Here is a 24,581-nt window from a genome sequence, read left to right on the forward strand (position 1 = left end):
CATGGAATAGACTCAGTGCTCTGGTCCAATTAAAGCTCTCATTGGCAAAAATGGCTATGTTCGTCTACTTGGAGATCATTTGCTTCATAGTCCCAAACAACGATGAAGGTTTCATGGATGACACTGCATCACAATTGATCGTGATTGGTTTGAAGAATATTCTGGACAATTCGAGTGAATGTTTTGGGCACCCAGATCACCCGATATGAAACCTGTCGAAAATTTATGGGGTATAATCAACAAGAGGTCAATTCGTGCACAAAACTCTGTACCGGGAACAGTTTCGCATTTACAAACGACTATAAAGAAAGCATGGCTCAATTTTCAGTAGGAGCTTCCACAGCCTTGTTGAGTTTATGCCACGTCGAGACACTGCAGCTGTTGCACTACATCAGGCAAGAGGGTGTCCGATATTGTATCAGCAGGTAATCGGTGACTTTTGTCATCTCATTGTATTTGTCTACTTGCACTCACTCTTTTTGTTTACATGTCTTGATTTAGAAATATGTGAATCTCTCATATCCATTATGTGTAATATATCACAGTTCGATCCAATGCGCCCCTCTTGGTGAGCTATCTTCAATGCTACTGGCTGTAGTGGTGGCAAGAGCTGCAGTTCAGGTTTTACAGCCTGTTCTGAGGAATATATTCGTGCTGCGTACTGCCCAGTCCCAAGAAAAATTTAATAAGCATTACCTGTCAGATCAGATGAAAGGAGAACAATTGTAACTTCAGGAAGTTAGATGTATCAGAGTTTAAGGAATGGGTATCCATAGTGGAGGGTATTTGTAAAGGGAAGAGATATAAGACAGGTAAGACAAATACAGTCGCATTAAGACATCATTTGAACCGCAGTGAAAAGCCAACTGAAGTTTACCATATGTTACGTAATGTAGGGACATCAAATAGCAAGTCGGATCACAGATTAAACACGTGATTGATGTATTTGAGACTGCGCGAAGAAGCACAAGCCCTGACGTAATGGAAGCTTTCCAGTATACGTAAGTGGTAACATTGGGTGGAAACCTATAAGAGAAATCGAACAATAACGTGTTAACATGTCGAAGGAGCTAGCTGATGGCTATTATGGCTATTATAGAAGGTCAGCCTTGGCTTACAACGGTATATAAGCAAGAGATTCTGAGGGAGGATTCAGAGATCAGTAGTACGATCAACCAGCGAGTGGCCACTTTGAGGAGCCAGCATGTAGCTACGCCAGGCAGCAGCAGCAGGCGTATGCAGAAGCAATATTCTCAGTGAAAAGTCGGTAATCAGATCTGGTGATACGCACATCAGCTGCAAGGTAAGTAATCATTATCTATTCTGGGGAACAGCTTTGAACATCGATGAACTCTCTTTGTCTGAAATAATAGATAGCATTTGTAATTGCGTGATTAACAAGATCAGTTTACGGAACAGTAATTGTCTCTTGTAAGCATAGGCTAGTGGCCTGTTGATAAGAATAAACTGAGTCTGACATTTTTTAAAGAAGAGATTAGGAACCTGGCACCTCTTTTATAAGTTATCAAAGAGATAATATATGAATTACTTAAATAAATACTGAACTCTTCAGCATATCGATTCTGCCATTAATCCTGAAAGGTTACCACTCCAACCAATAACAACCCAGTTCCACTTCGGAGAGCTCTCTCCCTCTCATCTTCGACAACAAAGGTGGACACCCCCTACAACCCTCAGATTGTCGTCAACATTCCTATTGCACTACAACTTGTATCGCTAGGGGCCAACATACTGCTGGCACAGCACCGCTCAAAACCGCGTCGGAGTTCCACTTGCCATGGCACAGCACTATACGTGTGCGGTCACCTCTCTGTGACAGGGAATGGACTTCGGTCACAAAATTTTGGGCATAGCTGCTATAAATACTCGTCATTCTGCTCTCATGTGACACCGTTATTCTTCCTGCTATTGCTTCTAGGAATTCCGACTACAGTTGACCCCGTACCTGTCTCCATACCAGCCGATGGGAGACAAAGCAAATTTCGGCCAGCTTAGCAGCGTCATCAGTCTAGCCACTGGTGTAAAAGCCACTGCTAGACTGGATGGTAGTGGGTCTCGGAATGGCGCTGGAGCCTTCAAAGATCACCTTCGGGGTCTCTTTGTGAGACACTCCAGTTGATTATAGAGCTCCTGGGTTCGAAGGTGGGCATCCGACGATGAGTTTTCTATTCACGCACACGGTTTCAATGTGCTCTGCTGAGCCAGCACCACTGCCTATAATACACGCCCACTTCCACAAGGCAAGCACGCTTCTGGGAGTTATGTGAAGTTACAACAACTTCCTGCATAACGATTTACGCCACCGACACGTCGTCGACAATAGCCTTATGGAAGGCTTTGGGGACAAAGAATGTCATTACTGACTGAGCTCTCTTTCTCTCCTACACAACGTAGTACTGGTAGAAAGAAACCCGCCGTCTCTTTCATGCCATTCTGGAGTAGACGAGGCCACCCTGGCTACTAATGATGTCTGGATTTCCGATACTGTTACAATGTGGATAAATGTAAGAAGCATATAAAAGTCATAAAGAATCTGACAGTGTCTTATTATAAGCCTTGTGGTAAACATCTTGAGCACATCATATTCTATTAGTACTATTTAGTGCTTGACACAAAACACATTGTGAATTGGGAGGATCAATGGAAATTGGTGTTAATGACTTGAAGATTTGTATTTGTTGGTAAGACTTCGGGGTATTTAAATGTAAAGGAAATTGGGTAGAAGTTGATACTGTCAACAATTCCATTGTTCCATTGTACACTCCTGGAAATTTAAATAAGAACACCGTGAATTCATTGTCCCAGGAAGGTGAAACTTTATTGACACATTCCTGGGGTCAGATACATCACATGATCACACTGACAGAACCACAGGCACATAGACACAGGCAACAGAGCATGCACAATGTCGGCACTAGTACAGTGTATATCCACCTTTCGCAGCAATGCAGGCTGCTATTCTCCCATGGAGACGATCGTAGAGATGCTGGATGTAGTCCTGTGGAACGGCTTGCCATGCCATTTCCACCTGGCGCCTCAGTTGGACCAACGTTCGTGCTGGACGTGCAGACCGCGTGAGACGACGCTTCATCCAGTCCCAAACATGCTCAATGGGGGACAGATCCGGAGATCTTGCTGGCCAGGGTAGTTGACTTACACCTTCTAGAGCACGTTGGGTGGCACGGGATACATGCGGACGTGCATTGTCCTGTTGGAACAGCAAGTTCCCTTGCCGGTCTAGGAATGGTAGAACGATGGGTTCGATGACGGTTTGGATGTACCGTGCACTATTCAGTGTCCCCTCGACGATCACCAGAGGTGTACGGCCAGTGTAGGAGATCGCTCCCCACACCATGATGCCGGGTGTTGGCCCTGTGTGCCTCGGTCATATGCAGTCCTGATTGTGGCGCTCACCTGCACGGCGTCAAACACGCATACGACTATCATTGGCACCAAGGCAGAAGCGACTCTCATCGCTGAAGACGACACGTCTGCATTCGTCCTTCCATTCACGCCTGTCGCGACACCACTGGAGGCGGCCTGCACGATGTTGGGGCGTGAGCGGAAGACGGCCTAACGGTGTGCGGGACCGTAGCCCAGCTTCATGGAGACGGTTGCGAATGGTCTTCGCCGATACCCCAGGAGCAACAGTGTCCCTAATTTGCTGGGAAGTGGCGGTGCGGTCCCCTACGGCACTGCGTAGGATCCTACGGTCTTGGCGTGCATTCGTGCGTCGCTGCAGTCCGGTCCCAGTTCGACGGGCAAGTGCACCTTCCGCCGACCACTGGCGACAACATCGATGTACTGTGGAGACATCACTCCCCACGTGTTGAGCAATTCGGCGGTACGTCCACCCGGCCTCCCGCATGCCCACTATACGCCCTCGTTCCAAGTCCGTCAACTGCACATACGGTTCACGTCCACGATGTCGCGGCATGCTACCATCGTTAAAGACTGCGATGGAGCTCCGTGTGCCACGGCAAACTGGCTGACACTGACGGCGGCGGTGCACAAATGCTGCGCAGCTAGCGCCATTCTACGGCCAACACCGCGGTTCCTGGTGTGTCCGCTGTGCCGTGCGTGTGATCATTCCTTGTACAGCCCTCTCTCAGTGTCCGGAGCAAGTATGGTGGGTCTGACACACCGGTGTCAATGTGTTCTTTTTTCCATTTCCAGGAGTGTATAAGCAACATATCAAGTTCGCCTGCCAATAGACATCTAGCGAACTAGGATTTTAATAAGTCGGCACAGCCTACAGGAAGGTGTAACAGACTTTATTGGAAAATAAATTTGGAAATCTTTGGAAGTAAAACGGTGTATCAGGCGAAACTCTCTTGGGTGAATTTAGAGAAGCTTTATTCGAAGAACGTGATATCGGTAGTCTGGACCGTAGGCTCATCTCGGCTATTGATCATGGGGTAAGAGAGAGTACAGCGCTGGTCGAATATCCGTTGATAGTCAGAGCAGTGCACAAGGACTTCGAACCATCAACATTTCTAAACAACAACAGGTCTGGCAATCAGCTGTGTGCACCTATGACCATGTAACAACAGTCAGTCGGCGATGAGTGGGCAGAAGTTTGTCTCTCAAGTGGAAGTATTTGGGTGCGTCCAGTAGCGCAGTTTTCGTCAGACTAAGGTCTGGCTGCACTATGTACAATATGTCACGGACTTCCGTAGCATGCAGCAATCATTTCTTCGACGACGTAGTCTCTGTAACCACGTTAGAGACAGAAATTTCGAGAATTTGTTTTGAAAATTTTCATTTGAGAATAAAATAATTCAAATTAAATACGTACCTATTGTCCTTTTCACCATCGGCTTTACACTATTTACTCCTCTACCGTACATATGTCATGTTCTCTAGGTATTATCGAAAATTTCACTACATGGACATGAGATTTCATCTTTAATAATATCGCACCTTGTACTTCATGTAGACCATTTTACTACATTTCTCAGTGGTGCGTACACTATTACGAAGTTTATATAAGGCTTGTGATTGTCTTAAAATGCTATTGTCGTATTGTTCTTGTGCGAGTGGACTCAATAGCCTGTGGAGACCAGGGAATTAACAGCAGCTGTTGTTGCACAATGTATACACCCAACAATCTTATCACAGTATGTGTAACATTATCTGTAAGCTCTAATGAAACGTTAAGCTCCAACGAAACTCCGAATAAATAAGGGTAAGTCCTGATAAGACTGTTTTACTACAGCGATCGCACCCCACTGACAACAGATTTTGGTTGTTGTGACCGTTGTAATTACAGCTAACGTCATCTGGGTTATTAACCTCTCTGATGGGATCATCTTCAGTATTTTTCGGTGTTCACTATTGCTGCAACACTATCAGAGTCCAATGTCGCGTTCTATTATAAAGGGGAGTTTTCCCACCTTTGTACTGGAGAATTGAGAGTATCGGTTATATCTCTTGTGGCTATTGGTGGACCACAGCCATAGGCTAATAAGCCAGCACTGATAAAGATTAAGGGGTGTTATTGGCTAAACTCTTATGGGTACTATTGGAGTCCATCGACATTAGATAGAAAGACACTATCACACTTACGCTGGAGAAGGGTTATTGGCCGGCGGCGGTGGCCGAGCGGTTCAAGGCGCTTCAGTCCGGAAGCGCGCTGCTGCTACGGTCGCAGGTTGGAATACTGCCTCGGTCATGGATGTGTGTGATGTCCTTAGGTCAGTTAGGTTTACGTAGTTCTAAGTCTAGGAGACTGATGACCTCAGATGTTGAATCCCATAATGCTTTGAGCCATTTTAACCCTTTTAGAAGGGTTGTAATTCCTCCTACTACTATTGGTTGGCCATCATCATTGTCTAGATGCGAAACAGATAGAGCAAGAGAGGGGGAAATGTTTACCCAAAACATAATTGTACTACGAGTCGACCTGCAGCGCGTTGTTTGTATTGCTCGCACATTCGCTTGATGGCGGGGAGCCACGATGCCCGAAGGCTATATCTGTCCTCTCTATTGAAATTAAATGCATTCTTAGAAATTTCGACCGCTAGTCGGACCTTTCTTCGATTAATTTTGGTTTTCTTAGTAAACACACTATGTTATTAAAATCGATATCAGAGCAACAGTTCTTATGATATTCCGCCACAGCCGATTTTACAGTTCGTTTTAGCCGCGTGTGCTGTTCATGTTTCGCCTACATACACTTTACCGTAGTCACAAGTCACTTGATAGGTGTCTACATTGTGGGCTGTTTTGACTAAACAAAGATGTCTGAATAGTATTTTTATTTAGAATTCTGCTTAAACGCTCAGTGACCCGAGAAACGCGCCGTAAACTAACGGAATGAGACGGCGGTTCCTCGTCATTGTTATTAGCGTGATAAATATTCCGCCTGAAAGCCCTGTCGATTAAACAACTGTCACGCCATTTGCCTTCATTGACCTCTTTAAAAGAATCAGACTCAGATTCCAGGTTGTCTTCATTACTGATACGGGACGTGAAGACATAGTGTTGAGCAGTGCTTCCTTCTGGATTTGGTGGTAGTGGCAAGTGGCATCTAAAAGCTGTTTTCGCTGACTAGCTTTCTATGTACTTTGTGACCCAGATCGTTATCAGATTTTCTCTATTGTAACACATCTAGGAAAGAGAGACCGACCTGACTCTCAACCTCCAAGGTGAATTTGATTTTGGGGTGAATTCTATTTAAGAAATTATGGAACGCATGGAGGTCTTTTTTGCTGTTTGGCCATATAACAAATGTGTTGTCCACATAGCTGAACCAACAAGAAGGTTTCAAAGGAGCATTACTTAATGCCTGTTGCTCATAATATTCCATAAAAATGTCAGTTGCAACTGGCGATATGGTTGATCCCATAGCAAGGCGTCAGCCTTTTCATTGAATTCACCATTGTATTTAAAATAGCTCGAAGGAAGACATAATTCAGTTAAGTCACAAATATGTGGAGCAACTTTCTCCCTTATGAACTCCATTGTATCTGATACTGGGAACGATGTCACATCGAAACTAACAAGAAAGTCAGAGTATGTTGATATTTTTAGTTTTTGGACCGTCTGACTACAACTGAATGAATCACAATTTTCGTGCCGTACTCGTTCAGACTTTATTCTGTGCAAGGCATCTTAAGTGGAAGGTTGCGTGGACGATTTTCTACATTTTACGCTTCTGTTGCATTTTTCGTGCCATGCCTCTTCACATAAATGCCACCTGCGGTTTTTCCCACATTTCGCAGCACTAGGAACTGAGCACTTGTTTTGATGCACTGGTTTTTTTGTGTTGCCGACGGTCAAGTAGATAATATTTATGCCACATAGCCTTCTCTATCTTCAATACAATGGCTTCTGGCGTATGCAGGGGTTGCGGTATAAATGATTCATTCGTTTCCAAAGCTCTATATTGTTCCAAACTACTACGTCCACAAATGTAACTGATGCGTGAAAAGAACTGTGTTAATTTGCTTTTCCCTCCATGAGTGCCTCTCAGATCATGCGACACACCTCCGAGCGGTGTCATTTTCGTTCCGCCCCCTATACAGCAAATTATCGTAGTCAGCCGCCGGTTGTACAGACAGCCACAATAGTAACAGGTTCAGCTCCGTAGACAGGGGGAGGTGACTTTAAATCCATACTCGAAGGAGAGGGAGAGAGAAGGAGGGCCTCCTAGGGGTGACGCTGTGGACAGGCGTGTTAACTAGATGACTTTATGGAAGTATTGAACCCTCTATCGTTCGCCCTGCCCAAGTAATATACTTACCTTCACATGTTTCACTTACCCCTTTCCTTTCAATCATTGCGTACTTGTTGTTTGTCCTCGCGGTAACATAATGATATTAGGAAATCGGTTTAATCGAGTTACTGCAACCATACACCTAAGAACCTTTCCAATTTATTGTCATGAAGGTATAATTTCTTCAATATCTCATATGGTAACACTGGAAAAAATTATGAATATATTTTAGTCTTTGAATGTTTGTTACGTAGTTAATCAAATCCATATCCATACACAGAATGTACAGAGAGTCAATTCAAAGTCTGCTCACAGAACAAAAACGGCCCAAACGGCAACGACTGTGACGTTACACTGAAAAAATTAACATCCGACAAATCTCGCTCATGCTCCAAAACTTCTTGAGAATTTTAAGTTTCCCACTGACTCCCTTAGTCGTGATTAACCTCTCCACATAAGGTTCTGTCCCCGCTGAATATCAGTTTGGAAGCTTAATGTTCATCCTAAAGTGCTTCCTGCATTGTGATGCGAGACTGAAGAAGGCGCCGGCCATAATCTTTCGGTTGTAATTGATGCATAAATTGCAGACGGTACGGTTTGAAAAGCAGAAACCGTTGCAAAATCTTCCACACACTTTGCTTCGGTATTCTAAATTCGTGGCTAGCAATGGCCGTTCATCATTTGGACCGCGCACGAAACCTTCTCTCGCTCTCTCCACGGTTGCATCCGGCACACATGGTGGATCAGTACTTCTTGGTTTACAGGGACAAACAGTGTCCCTAAATTGTCGATACTAATGCTCTATTAATATAGTGATTGTTATCCACAGTTCCATATGGGTGCATGCTGCAGTGTAGGACCAGAGCAGTATCTCGCATATTCCAACATATGGAAACTACTTTCCTGTTTTTTTTCACCATTTTCACAAGGAACTGCATTCGTTACTGTGGTGCCATCGTAAGATGCCACTCTAGTGCTGGCCGTCAAAAGCCTGTCGGCGCGAACGTCAATGGGTACGGACCCCAAGAAATGGCGTCAGCGTGGCAGTACACGCAAATCAGGCGCCACACATCCTCTCTCACGGAAGACTACAAGACACCAGCGACCTCCTCGGCGCCGGCGTAAAGGCCTCCGATGGCAGCGCCCTGGGGGCCAGTTCGTGTAAATATCTATGCCATGTGCATAGCCTACTGCGCTTGCTCTCAACATCGAACCGGGCCAGTCACGTGGTATTAGGACGTCGCTGCTTGTCTGAAATTTGTGGTAACCGTGTAACTTTAATATTAAATGTATTCACCTGTTTTTACGTACGTTTCCACACGTTTTAGTAGTAATAACAGGCATGGTGGAGTATTGTTGTCGCTATGGATGTAAAGAGAAGTACGTGAAAGGAGGACTTGTTACTTTTCATAGGTACGTACAACTAATATCATACTGATGTGAGGCAGGAAGGTGGTGTCAACTGCTTATTTACTGTAGCAATTTCATTGCTACAAATGGGTTTTTCCCCTTTCCTGTGATGTATCGACGCCCAGTACAGTGTGATTGTAACGTAATGAACTGGAACAAAGATTCGACAATATGAATAAGTGCTACAGAAAACCTAAAAAGAAAATATTGTTGGCTATCAAATAAATAAATGGCTCTGAGCACTATGGGACTTAACTTCTGAGGTCATCAGTCGCCTAGAACTTAGAACTACTAACTAACCTAAAGACATCATACACATCCATGCCCGAGGCAGGATTCGAACCTGCGACCTTAGCGGTCGCGCGGTTCCAGACTGTAGCACCTAGAACCACTCGGCCACTCCGGCCGGCAAATAAATTAAGTATGTAGCTTATACAGGGTGTTACAAAAAGGTACGGCCAAACTTTCAGGAAACATTCCTCACGCACCAATAAAGAAAAGATGTTATGTGGACATGTGTCCGGAAACGCTTCATTTCCATGTTAGAGCTCATTTTAGTTTGTTCTTCCACCTACGCTCAATGGAGCACCTTATCATAATTTCATACGGGATACTCTATCTGTGCTGCTAGAACATGTGCCTTTACAAGTACGACACAACATGTGGTTTACGCAAGATGGAGCTCCTGCATATTTCAGTCGAAGTGTTCGTACGCTTCTCAACAACAGATTGGTAGAGGCGGACCAATTCCATGGCCTCCACGCTCTCCTGACCTCAACTCTCTTGAGTTTCATTTATGGGGGCATTTGAAAGCTCTTGCCTACGCAACTCCGGTACCAAATGTAGAGACTCTTCGTGCTCGTATTGTGGACGGCTGTGATACAATACACCATTCTCCAGGGCTGCATCAGCGCATCAGTGATTCCATGCGACGGAGGGTGGATGCATGTATCCACGCAAACGTAGGGCATTTTGAACATTTCCTGTATCAAAGTGTGTGAAGTCACGCTGCTACGTTCTGTTGCTGTGTGTTTCCATTCCATGATTAATGTGATTTGAAGAGAAGTAATAAAATGAGCTCTATCATGGAAAGTAAGCGTTTCCGGACACATGTCCACATAACATATTTTCTTTCTTTGTGTGTGAGGAATATTTCCTGAAAGTTTGGCCGTACCTTTTTGTAACACCCTGTATTGTTATTTACAGCAGCTATTTTATTGCTACAAATGCATTTCCCCTCCCCTTTTCCTGTGATGCATCGGCGCCCAATACAGTGTTATTGTGATCCAACTAATGAGAACGTAGATTTGACAACATGAATAAGTGCAACAGAAAACTTATGAAGGTATTGTAGGCTATCCCTTCTTTTCCCGCACACGAAAAAAGTAAGTAAAGTGGAACTAAGCTACGATACTGTGGTGGAAGAGCACAATAACCTTGCTCTTCACAGGTTTAAAATTATCTCAGTTCCAGGTAAAAAAATTGTTAAGATGACCATGAAACGCATATACAAAGTTTCAGGATATATCTTACTGTGAACTATCTGTTCTAGCGAAGTAATAACACTCAAAATACGCTAAGCGCTATACGGACTAAAATGCGCCGTCCCAGTACGAAGTGATTTGAGCAGCAGGAGATGGCGCGGACAGATTTCTCGTTCTGCGTATCCGACTGTTCACTCCATAGATATTTATACTCTATGTTCGCGAGCGCAGATTGTCTTCTCAGTTCGACACCTCAGGGGGAACCAGTTTACTATTGAACTGACAAAAGATTTTATTCAGACACAGGAAATGCTTGTTGGTTCTACGTGACTTCTTCTCAAGCGATCAGTAAATTGTTTATTCAGTTATGTCATTGTCTATTGAAACGCCCTGCTGAACTCGCAGGACAGTACAGGTAGTTGGAATTGTGGAAAGGGGCCGAAATGAGCGGCTGACAGTTACACTCTAACACATATAACTTTATTAATTTGACCAAACATTACAGTAAAAATTCCTGAACTTAGTTATCGTCTGAATACGCCATACTATCTTATGCTTTAAGGTGACAACCAATGTAATGAAAAAAAAAAAAAAAGATGCTGGCTAAAAGCCATTAACTCAAAATACAAACTGCAAAGAGAATATTTAGTAGGCAGAAGGCCACACGTTAAGTGAGTTCTATAATTAGACTGCAAGCCAAAAATATAACACTTGAAAAGCAACAACATTAATTTAAAGACGTTTGAAGGCCCGTGATTTAAGATTCAAGGTAAAATTAAATAAAAAAAAAACAAGACAGAACGCCTTATTTTCAATGAAGGCCAAAACAGTCTGATACTCGAGAGACCAGATTCTTTATTTTATAATCTGCTAAACGTTCATGATTTAAAAGACAACTAAAATAATAATTATTAGGCAGAAGGCCTAAACAATCTAATATCTGACAAACAAGAAATCTTTAATTTTAAAACGGCTGAAGGCCCATGACTTAAAACACCACTAAAAACAATTCAACTTTAATTCAAAACCATCGGCTACGAGCCATAAAAATACACACAACAGAAAATAAGAAAAGGCAGTGCAGCTAACGGCGTTCAGAAGTTTCGGGGATCGGCCAGCACTTGAAACACTGACATTCACTTAGGTGAGACAGGCTGTCGGCCCAAACATTCTCGATCCGATGACAACCCACTGACAAAGTAACTTGCGCTCCAATCGACCAGCACACAACTGGGAGTTCAATGCTAATGTAAAAGACATGGACGCACACAACCAAGCATACATGAAGCTGTCGAATTACACACCGTGCTGGACAGCGACAACACGGTGCGAAAAGGGCACTGCCTAAATTTAGTCAACGGCCAGGGCAGGTAATCGAAACGTTAATGGTTACAAGGCAGAAAATTCCGCTGATGCACTTCAATTGCAAATAACGAAATATACGTATTTAGATTTCACCGGACGGTGGCTAAACCTTCGCCAACTCGAACACACAAATTGTTGCTCGCGGGAATTTACCAACAGCCAACAATGAGAACCAGACGGCACAATGTGAACAGTCTTGACTTTCTGATAAATTAATTCCAAATTCAACTTTCGTGTCCAGGATCGGTGAGCCACGGACCCCAAGCAGTGGGAACAGCCCCACACACTCAGACACTGCGTAGAGACCGCCAGAGGGCCCGTCCAAACTACGGTCCGCGGAGATTTCCTAGCTGCTCTACGCCAACCGACCGACTCCCACACATCAGCACGGAGACAGCACTAAAATAACTCACCAGTCGGCATCACAACTAGACACAGTTTCACGAACACTTGCACGAAGGACTAGACAATACTAACGGCAGCGACTGTGTAATAACAAGCAGGAATCACGAGTCGGCACATGCAGGCATCCCACAAGCGATCGCCGGCCAACACACACGTCGTCCGACAAGACGACCGACCGACAACCAACCAAGGTGGTCCTCACTCAAGTGATATGTATCGGCAACCGTCGGGCGATTTCATGGCTGTCCAGACCCAACTGAACTTCTGCCGCGTCCTAACACTGCTAGGTCTGAACTGCATTGCTAGGGCCTCCCAATTCAATGGCAGATCCGAACTAACCCCAGACGACAACCAGGAAGTAATAGTAGTCAGCAAAGACGATACGCCAGGGCTTATATGGATAAGCGCCGTTGCTGTCGCTCACGGGCGGGCAAGGCGGCAAATGAGTAAAAACCGGATGTCACATGAGATATGGCACGAACACGAGCCACGCACGGGTCACTGTGGTGTGTCCACCTGGTCTTGTCTCTTACCTGCATTTTAGTCTAAGAATTGCTGTTGCGACCAAGCCAGATACAACACTTACTTCAACTGGAAGGCACAATGAAATCTCGCCGAGTTTACGTTCTACAGGATGTTCAGAAGTTTTCGTTAGTAAGTTGTAGGACTTGCAGAGTAGAGTGAGTACATAGTATTTTGAACAGGAACGCATCTTCAGAAACGGACATGTCGAACGAACAGAGATAATTTTGATCCAGCAACCTTTTTCAATTAAGACACAGAGGACGCTCGCTACGAGTGGGGGCTGATCGAAAGCAGTTGTGAAAAGCTCAAAATTTGTATCAGACCTGGATTTGAACCGAGTCTCCTGCTTACTAGGCAGGTGCTCTGGGCAGATGCTCTGCCCACTTTTTTTTCCTTTCTCACTTTCCTGATTATAAAGGAACCCATACAAAAGATTCTACTGGCCACCGCCACTTTGGCCCTTAAAAGATCAGAATATTATCTCTGCCACATCAGGCGTTCTCCCGTAACAGCGCCCATCCCATCAGTTCTACCTAAGCTAAGAAATGAGGTAAGCAAAGGGGAGAGAGGGTACCATGTGCATATAACAGAGAAGAAGTTTTTTTTTTCCTTTCGGTTCTGTTGGGTTTCTCTTATGTCTTCCTATAGGGTTAAAAAAGGAAAAGAAGAGAAAACCGTGGACTGAAGTCCGTGAAGCCGCTGGTAGTCGTGGAGAAATCCATTTAAGACATCTCTACGGTAATGGGTTACCGTCGGTCCAAAAGTAAAGCATCAGATCAAATCAGCTGCTGATTGTAAGTATATATTAACTACATGACTGAATGTAGAAAGCACTCCAAAGGAAGATGAAATAGTATTGCCTTTATTTCGAATTTCAGACAATGATACAATGTCGTTCGTTCTCGAAAGTCCAAAACTGGACAACGCACTTCCTGCAGCTGACCACTAAGCCATCCAGATACAATGGTCATTGCAGGCGCACAGACTCCCTAGCACGCCTCCCGTCAGTCCCAAATTCTCAGTTTGTCCACACACAAGAGATGTAGTGTCCCTTGCTCATTATCCTTATTACCTGCAGCATTTCGACGATTCCCGTAATAGTCTGAGCCTGATGTGCATTTGAACAAATATCGGACATGTCCGAAGGAATCCGGCTCCGGCACAAATTTTCAACTTTCTCCACTGATTTCAATCAATATCGACCTTAAGCCAATGTGTGTAATTCCTTGTGTGTACAATTTTTGTTACAGTTGTAAAACTGATCGCGTTTTAATCATTTTTTCAAATGGTCTCGGCACATTTGTTCTTATTCGAAATACTATCTGCTCACTCCCTCCTACGAGTCCTAGAAGTTTTTAACGGGAGCTTCCAAACATCTTGTTTGCGTCTATCGTCTTTGTATGTGTAATACTTTCGGGAATACAGAACTTTGAAGACTAATGAGTTACGAGGGCATTTCGAAAAGTAAAGATACAATGGCTCGCAGTTCTTAAATACAACATTTCTTCATAAAATGTCAGTTACATCTTATTAACTGGATTATTTGTTATTTTTTGACATTATCACCCCCGTTATCCGAACATTTGTAAAGTCGGTGCACAAGCTTTTGTATCTCACAGTCATAGAAGGTTTCCGCCTGTTGTCGTAACCACAATTCAACTACACCTTTGATCTCTTCATCGTCGTGGAATGATTTTCCACCAAGATGTGACTTCAAGTAACGGAAGACGTGGAAGTCGGTGGATGCAAGGTTCGGGCTGTATGGCGGATGGTCCAATACGTCCCATTTGAACTGTTTGAGAAGTTGGTTACGAGCGCTGTGTGAGGCCAAGCGTTGTTATCAAGCAAGCGGACTCCACTTGTCAGCATTCCCCAGCTTTTGTTTTGAATTGCCCTTGGAAGACGTTTCAAAGTCTGGCAGTATGCAGCAGCATTAATTGTCGTTCCAGGAGGCATAAATTCCAACAGAAGAGTGCCTTGTCTGTCCCAAAAAAATGGAAACCATGATTTTCTTCGCTGAAATCGACATTTTGAATTTCTTAGCTTTTGATGAATTCGAATGGCGCCATTGCATTGATTGTTGCTTTGATTCATGTGTGTGGTGATAAACCCACGTCTCGTCACCTGTCACAATGTGATCAAGGAACTCATCACCTGCTTCAGCAAAGCGTGTGAGCAAGTCGTGTTCTTCCGTTAACAGTTTTGGAACCCAGCGTATACACAACTTCCTGTACCATAACTTGACAGTCACAACGTCATGAAGAGTAGTCATTGACACATTCGACATGATCTGATGCAATTCTTTCAATGTGAGACGTCTATTCCCACGAATTGCTTCCACCGTTCTCCAAAGATGGGCATCAGAGATCATAGATGGCCAACCTGTTCTTTGTTCATCATGAACAACGGTCCTACCTTCAGAGAAATGACAACACCAATTCATTACATTTTTTCGATTCATAATGTTCCCATAAAGAGAAAAATTTCTTTGTGAATATCCGCTGGTCGCTGACCATTTGCATGAACAAAACGTATGACGGAGAGCACTTCGCTTATGGCGGGATTCTGAATCGGCGCAGCCATTTTAAACACGACCTGCACTGTAGTTCCCTCTCTAGATTGTCGCACGGATGACAAAATGGTAGATATCGAAATAGTCCACAGAGTGATAGAGAAACAATTAAAATCGCTCAAAAGAGGAAAGACCGCTGGACCTGATGGGATACCAGTTCGATTTTACACTACGCGAAGGAACTTGCCCCCCTTCTTGCAGCGGTGTACCGTAGGTCTCTAGGAGAGCTTAGCGTTCCAAAGGATTGGAATAGGGCACAGGTCATCCCCGTTTTCAAGAAGGGACGTCGAACAGATGTGCAGAACTATAGACCTATATTTCTAACTTCTATCAGTTGTAGAATTTTGGAACACGTATTATGTTCGAGTATAATGACTTTTCTGGAGACTAGAAATCTACTCTGTAGGAATCAGCATGGGTTTCAAAAAGACGGTCGTGTGAAACCCAGCTCGCGCTATTCGTCCACGAGACTCAGAGGGCCATAGACACGGGTTCACAGGTAGATGCAGTGTTTCTTGACTTCCTCAAGGCGTTCGATACTGTTCCCCACATCGTTTAATGATCAGAGTAAGAGCATATGCACTATCAGACCAATTTTGTGATTGGATTGAAGAGTTCCTAGATAACAGAACGCAACGTGTAATTCTCAATGGAGAGAAGTCTTCCGAAGTAAGAGTGATTTCAGGTGTGCCGCAGGGGAGTGTCGCAGGACATTTGCTATTCAAAATATACATAAATGTCCTTGTGGATGACATCGGAAGATCACTGAGGCTTTTTGTGCATGATGCTATGGTATATCGAGAGGTATTAACAATTGAAAATTGTACTGAAATGCAGGAGGATCTGCAGCGAATCGACGCATGGTGCAGGGAATAGCAATTCAACGTCAATGTATATATGTAAAATGTGCTGCGAATACATAGAAAGAAAGATCCCTTATCATTTAGCTACAATATAGCAGGTCAGCAAGCAGTTAATGCCACAAATTACCTGGGAGTACGCATTAGGAGTGATTTAAAATGGAATGATCATATAAAGTTGATCGTCGGTAAAGCAGATGCCAGACTGAGATTCATTGGAAGAATCCTAAGGAAATGTAGTCTGAAAACAAAGGAAGTAGGTTACAGTACGCTTGTTCGCCCGCTGCTTGAATACTGCTCAGCAGTGTGGGATCCGTACCAGATAGGGTTGATAGAAGTGATATAGAAGATTCAGCGGAGAGCAGCGCGCTTCGTTACAGGATCATCTAGTAATCGCGAAAGCGTTACGTAGATGATAGATAAACTCCAATGGAAGACTCTGCAGGAGAGACGCTCAGTAGCTCGGTACGGGCTTTTGTTGAAGTTTCGAGAACATACCTTCACCGATGAGTCAAGCAGTATATTGCTCCCTCCTACGTATATCTCGCGAAGAGACCATGTGGATAACATTATAGAGATTATGAGCCCACACAGTGGCATACCGACAATCCTTCTTTTCACGAACAATACGGGACTGGAATAGAAGGGAGAACCGATAGAGGTACTCAAGGTAACCTCTGCCACGTATCGTCAGGTGGCTTGCGGAGTATGGATGTAGATGTAGATGTAGATGTAGATGTAGATGTAGACCTACTCCAACCAGAAACAAAACTTTCAATTGCCGAACGACCGAGAGGAGAAAGCTAACGGTTCAAGGTTAACACCAGTGCTGCCAGCCTGCTCGCCAAAACTCATCTGTTCCTCTGGCGTATGGTGTACCTTTACTTTCCGAAATACCCTCTTATATATATTGACGCTGTATACCTGGATGTAGACTGCATTGCGAATGCGAGTAAAAGGAATAATGCATTGCAGTCTCCTATAACTCAACCCTTAACAATAGACGTGTGTCCCGTTGTCGACAAACGGATGTTGTCTGATGAGGGGCTGGGAACACAGTGCTAGGTCCTGGCGTCGCGGAGGCAGCCGGCGCCGAGGTAATGGATTCGATTGTGGGCGTCGCCCGCTGCGCCTCTGAGACAGGCAGGCAGGGCCCTACTGACGGTGCTGCTGCAGCGGCGGCCAGCCTCCGTGCAGGTCCGGCCGTTCCTGCGCCGCTGGGCGCTCCTTCGTTAGCGCGTCGGACAGGGCATTGTTCGCCGACAGAATAGCTCTGTTTGGGCCGGCACAATGCGCCGCGGCCGCCAACCAACCAGCCGGCGCTTCATAATAGGCTTTGTCCGACTGCCGCCTGGAACGAGTGTCCCGATCCACACCCGCGACGCGACCACCGCCCTCCCTGCCCAGTAAACTGCACCCGACAAGGGCCGGAATATTCGGATACTCGTCGGAAAGCTACGCTCACCGCCTTCTCACTTACTAGGCGTGCCAACATCGGCCAGCGGGCGCTGCTGTTAATTTACACCGACGTGCTACTGTATGCTGTGTTTGGGTGCTTCCTGCCCGCCTCCTAGGTCCCATGCGGCCGTTACCTTCCTTCCCCAGTCTCTCTCTGTAGCTTCCTAAAGGCCTATTCACCCGCGCATCCATCGTTAACTTCCTCCAAGCCATAGAGTGTCTATTATTTAAACAGCTAAGTTCCCTCTACCGATGCCGTGCCTCACCCCTCTTCTATCCACTCCCACAACACCCCTTACCACCCTCAGACTCATAACCGGTGCACCTGAAGCTCCCGCTACTCTTTCTGCTTTCTACCCCTCTGAGAAATGGAAGCGAGAACTTCCCGTTCCGCATAAATTATCTTGGATCCGGTAGTGCAGGGTTGCTGCGGTGCAAGAAATTCTTTATAGACCGTATAGCTTCTAGAAGCAGGTGGTCCGGAAATTATCGCTACGGAGCGTGCTTCATTAATACTTCTGTGAGACAAATTGCTGAGGGGTCCCTATCAAGAAGTGCTTCACAAATTGCTTCATCACAAGGTGACTGCTAATTTGATAAAGTTTTTTCATTTGTTATCTGTCTTCTTAATGGCACTGTCTCAAAAGAGATGACACTGCCTTACATTAGCACTTAACGGAGAATCAGATACTGATATAGATAAAACTTAGTAAAATAGAGAAGAAACAGACCAACAGGGAAAGGACCAGACGGAACATAGTGTGAAGTACATGACAAGACAGATAAGAAACAAACACCCTGAGACTCTGCTTGTTGTGAGGACTGTGGCGTTGCCGTTCTACTGCCAAACAACACGACCATTGTTACATTAAGCTTCGACTGTGCAGCCGCAAGAATTCTCCTTGTTCTTCTACTATTTCGGCTGTATAAGGTTCAGCTGTCTTCAGAGTAAGCTGTGCGACTGTTAGTCTGCGGCTCACTCTGAAAATGGCTGAGCGCTGTACAGCCGAAATATTAGAAGAAGGAGGAGAATTCTAGCGGGTGCACACTCGAAACTTAATGGAACAGTCCTTGCGCCGCCAAAACCTGAAGATTAGCAACACGACACTTACTTTTAAGTGTGAACTGCGAGCAATTTCAGGACGAGCAAACAGAGGCGGGAACGTTCGTCCAGTAACAGCTAAAACTTATATGGTTACAAGACGTTATTTGTGAGATGATACAGACTCGGAACTTGTCATATTTTTGAATGTGCTTCAAGAAAAGAACAGGGTTTATCACTTTCAAAATATCAGAAAAGGAGTACAGTTGCTTCACATAATAAACTTACTATTGTGTCACGAGAAACGATAATTAGACAAAATCACGTATGCAATACACACTTTCTAATCGCAACTGAAGCTAATATTGTGACTAACTTCTGAAAACTGTGATTGTCTCTAGGAAGTATGGGCTAGTCTCACTAATGAGAAATATGTACTGATATATTGGCATAAAAAATTAAAATGGAATATCACGAATATAAGTTTACAAGGCTCCTTTCAAAGCATAAAAATGGTGAACATATTCCTTTTTGGAAGAGTCTGACAGGAAAGTGGCATACAAGTAGTTTCATTCTACCTTTCTCAGTAGCTTCAAAAAAATTTTCCAAAAACTTTAGCATTCGAACATATTTGCACTATTTTCCACATGCAATTCACATATCCCTGCCATAAGCTCTTTTCACTGTAACTGGCTCATACGCACTAGTTCGTGACCATAAGTCGCTTCCACCTATTCACTTCCAGCTGCCCTTTCACATTCATGCATCAGCTTGACTTTTGGTAATTAGCTCTCTGTATCTCTCTGTCACTGTCTCCTGTGTCACAACAACAGTCTTCTATGTTCTGCCCTGGTCTTATCTCACTGCCACTGTTTCCCTCACACTCTTCCTGCTACTACCTCATTCATTCCTTCTCACTGCTGCTGTCTCTTCTCACTGTTATATCTCTCTCTTCCTCGTTGTCACTCATAGTGCCATTATCACTGACTCTTACTCACTTATTTTTTCTCCTTCTCCTTATTTTCTCCCAGTGTCACTGTCTACTTCACTCTTTTCCTAAAACTACCCTGTCACTTTTCCTAGAACTACCGCGTCACAGTCAGGTAAGTTCAACGGCCACAACGTCCCTATCTTTCTCCCATACTTTCTTGCTTCGCTCTTTCTTCACAGTCTACTATCTTCCAGTATTTATTTCTTCTTCATCTCTTTCCCACTATCACTGTCTCCTCTCTCAGCATGAAAAATCACGAATATGGTCACACACCAAAATATTTGGGAAAACTTTTAAAATTGCTGAGGAAGATAGAATGTAGCAGCCGATAACAGGCTTTTAAAGAGGACCTTACTTACCTTGTTCTACACTGCTAGGAACATTTCTTCTACTGGTTCCCTTCTTGTCTCTGCTACAGTGGGGAATTTCACTAATGAGAAGAGAAATTTACGGCTCAGAAAAAATGTCTAAACCTATTTTACTCCTTAGACCGAATATTATGTGCACTTCATTTTTGCACATGTTTCAGTACTTTCGATGGTAACATAGACAGTTTATAACACATTTCTACGTGCTACGTCACGTGCGTATTTTAGGTCTGCAAGTAGGGTAAATTTGAAACTGATCATCTTGGAAACATATAAAGATTTCAAGAAAATTTTCGTTGTTGTTCGAGATCTAGATCTTAGGAATACTTTGTAAGAATTACTGGCTTTTTATGTGCTAAGCGACTTGGAACCCGCGCTCCAATTTGGTACATACAAGCCATGTTTAAGGGACTTTCTTGATAATGGAGCAGATTTCTGAAAGCTGGCAGATCTCACTTCCAGAAAAGCGCCTAGTGAATACTCAGTTAAATTTGAACAGTTTGGCTGATGTTAGTTATTTAGATATCCGTAGTTGACGGTGAAACACTGGCGGAAAGTACTTCTTTCCGATTTTCTCAGGAACGATTCATAAACTGAACGTTGCCTCCACAAGTCCCATAAAATATACGTCCAACTAACTGATTCGTTCGTTTTGCCTAATCTGGAGGAAATGTGAAATATTCAAACTTTGACCCTGTACTGTATGATAGACACAATAAGAGGACCCTTCAGTTGGGAATACAAATGGGCCATTGCCCACAGGCTTTTCAAATCCCTTAACGCTACCTTTCTATCACGAATAAAAACCAAGATATAAACCCCAGAAGAGTTCTGTATATATGTGCGATGTCTTGGAACATATTAAATAGCGCATCTTGTTACATGTGTAACTATAGTACTGGTACATAGGTAATGAAAGAATGGTTCACCAAACGCAACAATTGGTTGTGAATGTGTATAAGTCTTAGTAGTAGGGAGATGCAGCTATGAGGGCACTTTTTATATCAAATTGATATTCAAATTAGGTTTTCTGTGATTTCCCTAAATCGCTCCAGGAAAATGGCAGAATGGTTCCTTTTAAAGGACACGGCCAATTTCCATCCCATCCCTCCCTAATCCGATGAGACCGATGATCTCGCTGTCTGGGCTCCTCACCCCAAACCACCCAACCCCCCTGCTCTGACCACGCCCTTTCCCGCCCCCGAGCATTCCCACCCCCGCTCTTGTATGATGTCACGTGTTTTTTTTTCATCTTGTATGTGGTGTCCAGCCCCCTTCCGCTCTCACCCTCCCACAACCTATCTTATTGGTGGGAACTTCAAATCTTGGTGGAAATTTCTTTGTCCAAGGGCTTTGCTGACGTCCCACTCAAACACCCTTTCGGGAATTTGGAGGAAATTAAAATTGGCTGTTCCCTTTCTGGGACTTGAACCTTGGTCCTCCAGCATGAAAAGCCAAGTGCAGCCCCTAACACAATTACACCACCAGAGGTGCATGGAACTGACTGGAAATTAAAATTGGTGGTGTCCTATCTGGGACTCAAACTCTTGTTATACTGGATGGAAAGCCCAATGGCTTCCTCCAACACATGGAAACTGTCTAGATGCAGGAGAGGAATGATAGGATAGTGTACTTAATTTATTTTGGTTGTCAAAATGAAGTAAAGATAGGTTCTAATTGTGTAACTAATCATGAGGATTTGATGCAACTACACAACAGCATGTATAGCGCCACACAAAGATGGCCTAAGATCCAAATACAGCTCAAAATTGATGATACCATACATCTGGTGTTATCCTCATGGGAAAAAATTATCAGTACCATCTGAAACTAGTGACAGACACACTCAAAATTTACCCTTCACATAGTCTAAGGCGTCTTGTCACAGTCCGAGCGGCTCGTCCCCAGCAGAGGTTCGAGTCCTCACTCGGCCATGGGTGTGTGTGTCGTCCTTTGCGTACGTACTTTAAGTAACATTAAGTCGTGTATAATGTTAGTGACCGATGACCTCAGCAGTTTGATCCCATAATAACTTACCACAGATTTCCAAATTTTACCCTTCACCTACAAGCTTGAGGGGGGAAAGGCAGGGTTGTAAGGTATTATCTTCATTCATATTGCTGGGATATATGTTCAAATGACGAGATGCTGGTGTTGGACAGAGAGGAGTTTGAAAAGTGTATTACCTGTAAGCATACAGCTGAGGACAGTGCCTATAGTTGCTTAACATCAGAGTTCACTACAGACGCCTGCTCAAAAACCACCCTGCAACCCACATAACGGAAACCAATACATGCTACCACAACTGTTGGAAAGAATGCATCACAGTTCTAATTACACTTCAAAGTTATCATTAAAAAACTAGCATTCATAATGAATAGGTCATAACACATCACATGTACTGGGGAAAATCGTGGTCCCAAAAGACTGCAGAGTGTGTGGACTCCTTGAGAAGCGTCCAAAACTTCCGAAAATCAAGGCACTCCTACCCGCTCCCCTCATATGTTCCGTCCCTACCTCCATCCGTCCATCCACCTACAGGGAAGACACAGGCTTTTAAAATGGCCAGCTGCTCCACCAAATGCCTCATGGCACGAGCTGGCCATTGTCTCCCTTGAAGCGATGAAACAATGCCAACAGAATAGCATGTATATTCCACTAAATAATAAGAGAGAGAAGGACTACCACCTCAAGAGCAACTTGTTCATCATAAATATAGCGACACAACTCCCAAACGCCACTCCCTGGTCAGAGAGTGACTGTGTCCAGTAAACAAGCCACCCTCGCAGCCAGCAGCCAACCGTTCAGTGAGGAAGAGCCACTCTTTCTTGCAATCTGTTAAATATATTTCTCCGAATGTCTGGACCTCACCCCTCTGGAACAAGAGCGAAATTCAGGAGAACAATCCAGATGGCTTTCTCAAAAGTCAGCAGCTTCGGAAACAGGAAGCCTTCGACCTCAGGCGACCACAGGCTCACATTGCAGCGTCTACAGCACAATTCGCCCATGTGAGCATGCTGCTATGTGGTCAGCGTTATCGATGCCAACAAAAGCTACACGTGCAATAGAGTATGACTCCATCATCCCTCAGAACAAAACCGCGATAAATGAGGGATATCCCGACCACGGGTTGTTTGTCTAAAGGGACAGCCGCGATCTCTTCGGGCACTTGGCCACAACACCATTCCTAGCACTGGACTTTAACATCTGTATTTAACACAAATGCGCGTCCTATAATCAAGCAACTATTAAAAAGGGAAAACACAGTAGCGACGATAGTATATTTCCTCTTTCCAAGAAAATAAGCACAGTCCATTTTCCTTTAGTTTTATAAGCAAAATCGTTATAGTTTTTGCTTTCAACTGCAGGATACAATTGACTACATGGGTACAACAAGAGTGTTAAACGGCTAACGCTGTTACTGCGGAAATGCCTTCATTGCATTCCTCAAACATTCGACTACCGTGTTTAAAGAAATTAGTTCCTTATAACGTCGCTAGATAGCAGCAGCTTTTTGGAAAGAAGATCGCGTGCAATGCCCTTCTTGCAACCATGACTGTTCATCGTTTACATCCTCAGCGTTACCACATGGTGAAGATGGATGCTACCGATAAGTATGTTATTTTGGAAGAAGAAATTATCGTTAATGACAATGGCAGTAACTGTGTAGGTTTAAAAGGACCACACAATTTGGAAGGGTAGAAATATAATGTTGCCAATAAGCTAGAAAATTCTGCCCAAATTGATATATCTGTTTGCACAGGAAAGAAAATATCAGCAAAGAAGTTCTAACCAGGCGAATCGTGTAGCAAGAAGTAGTATGTGCTTTATTTGTTGATTTTCCTCTGCCATATCCTCAAGTGGACAATGTTTAGTACTATAAAGTTCTGTTTATTTTTGTATCATAGTCTATATTTGTTGCAATCTATTCTATGTGCTGTCAGAGTTAACAAATCGATCAACAGAAGCAACTGTTTGTTGCACCTTGGGATAGTAGTGACAAAGTACCTCAGGATGCGATCTTGATGGGATACATATCAAAAAAAAGAAAAACAAACTACTTCTCTCAATCCTGAAGCACAAAAGAGAACTATTATTTGTTGTATACCATAAAATACAATGGATTCGTAAAAATTGTTTGCTAGAAATTTTTACGATATGTGCTACAGATTTCTGAAATGAGGCTGGGATCTGTACAAAATACAATAAAGATAGGTAGGTTAACACTGATTTATCCATGTCACAAATATTGTTTTCATGGTCTGTAATATTTTCTCCAATAATCGGATTCATAAAAATTATTTGGGGTATTTCTCCTACGCTCCAGATGCTATTCCTGAAGACAAAACTGGTAAACACG

Source organism: Schistocerca gregaria, chromosome 7, assembly GCF_023897955.1.
Source record: "Schistocerca gregaria isolate iqSchGreg1 chromosome 7, iqSchGreg1.2, whole genome shotgun sequence".
Lineage (NCBI taxonomy): Eukaryota > Metazoa > Arthropoda > Insecta > Orthoptera > Acrididae > Schistocerca > Schistocerca gregaria.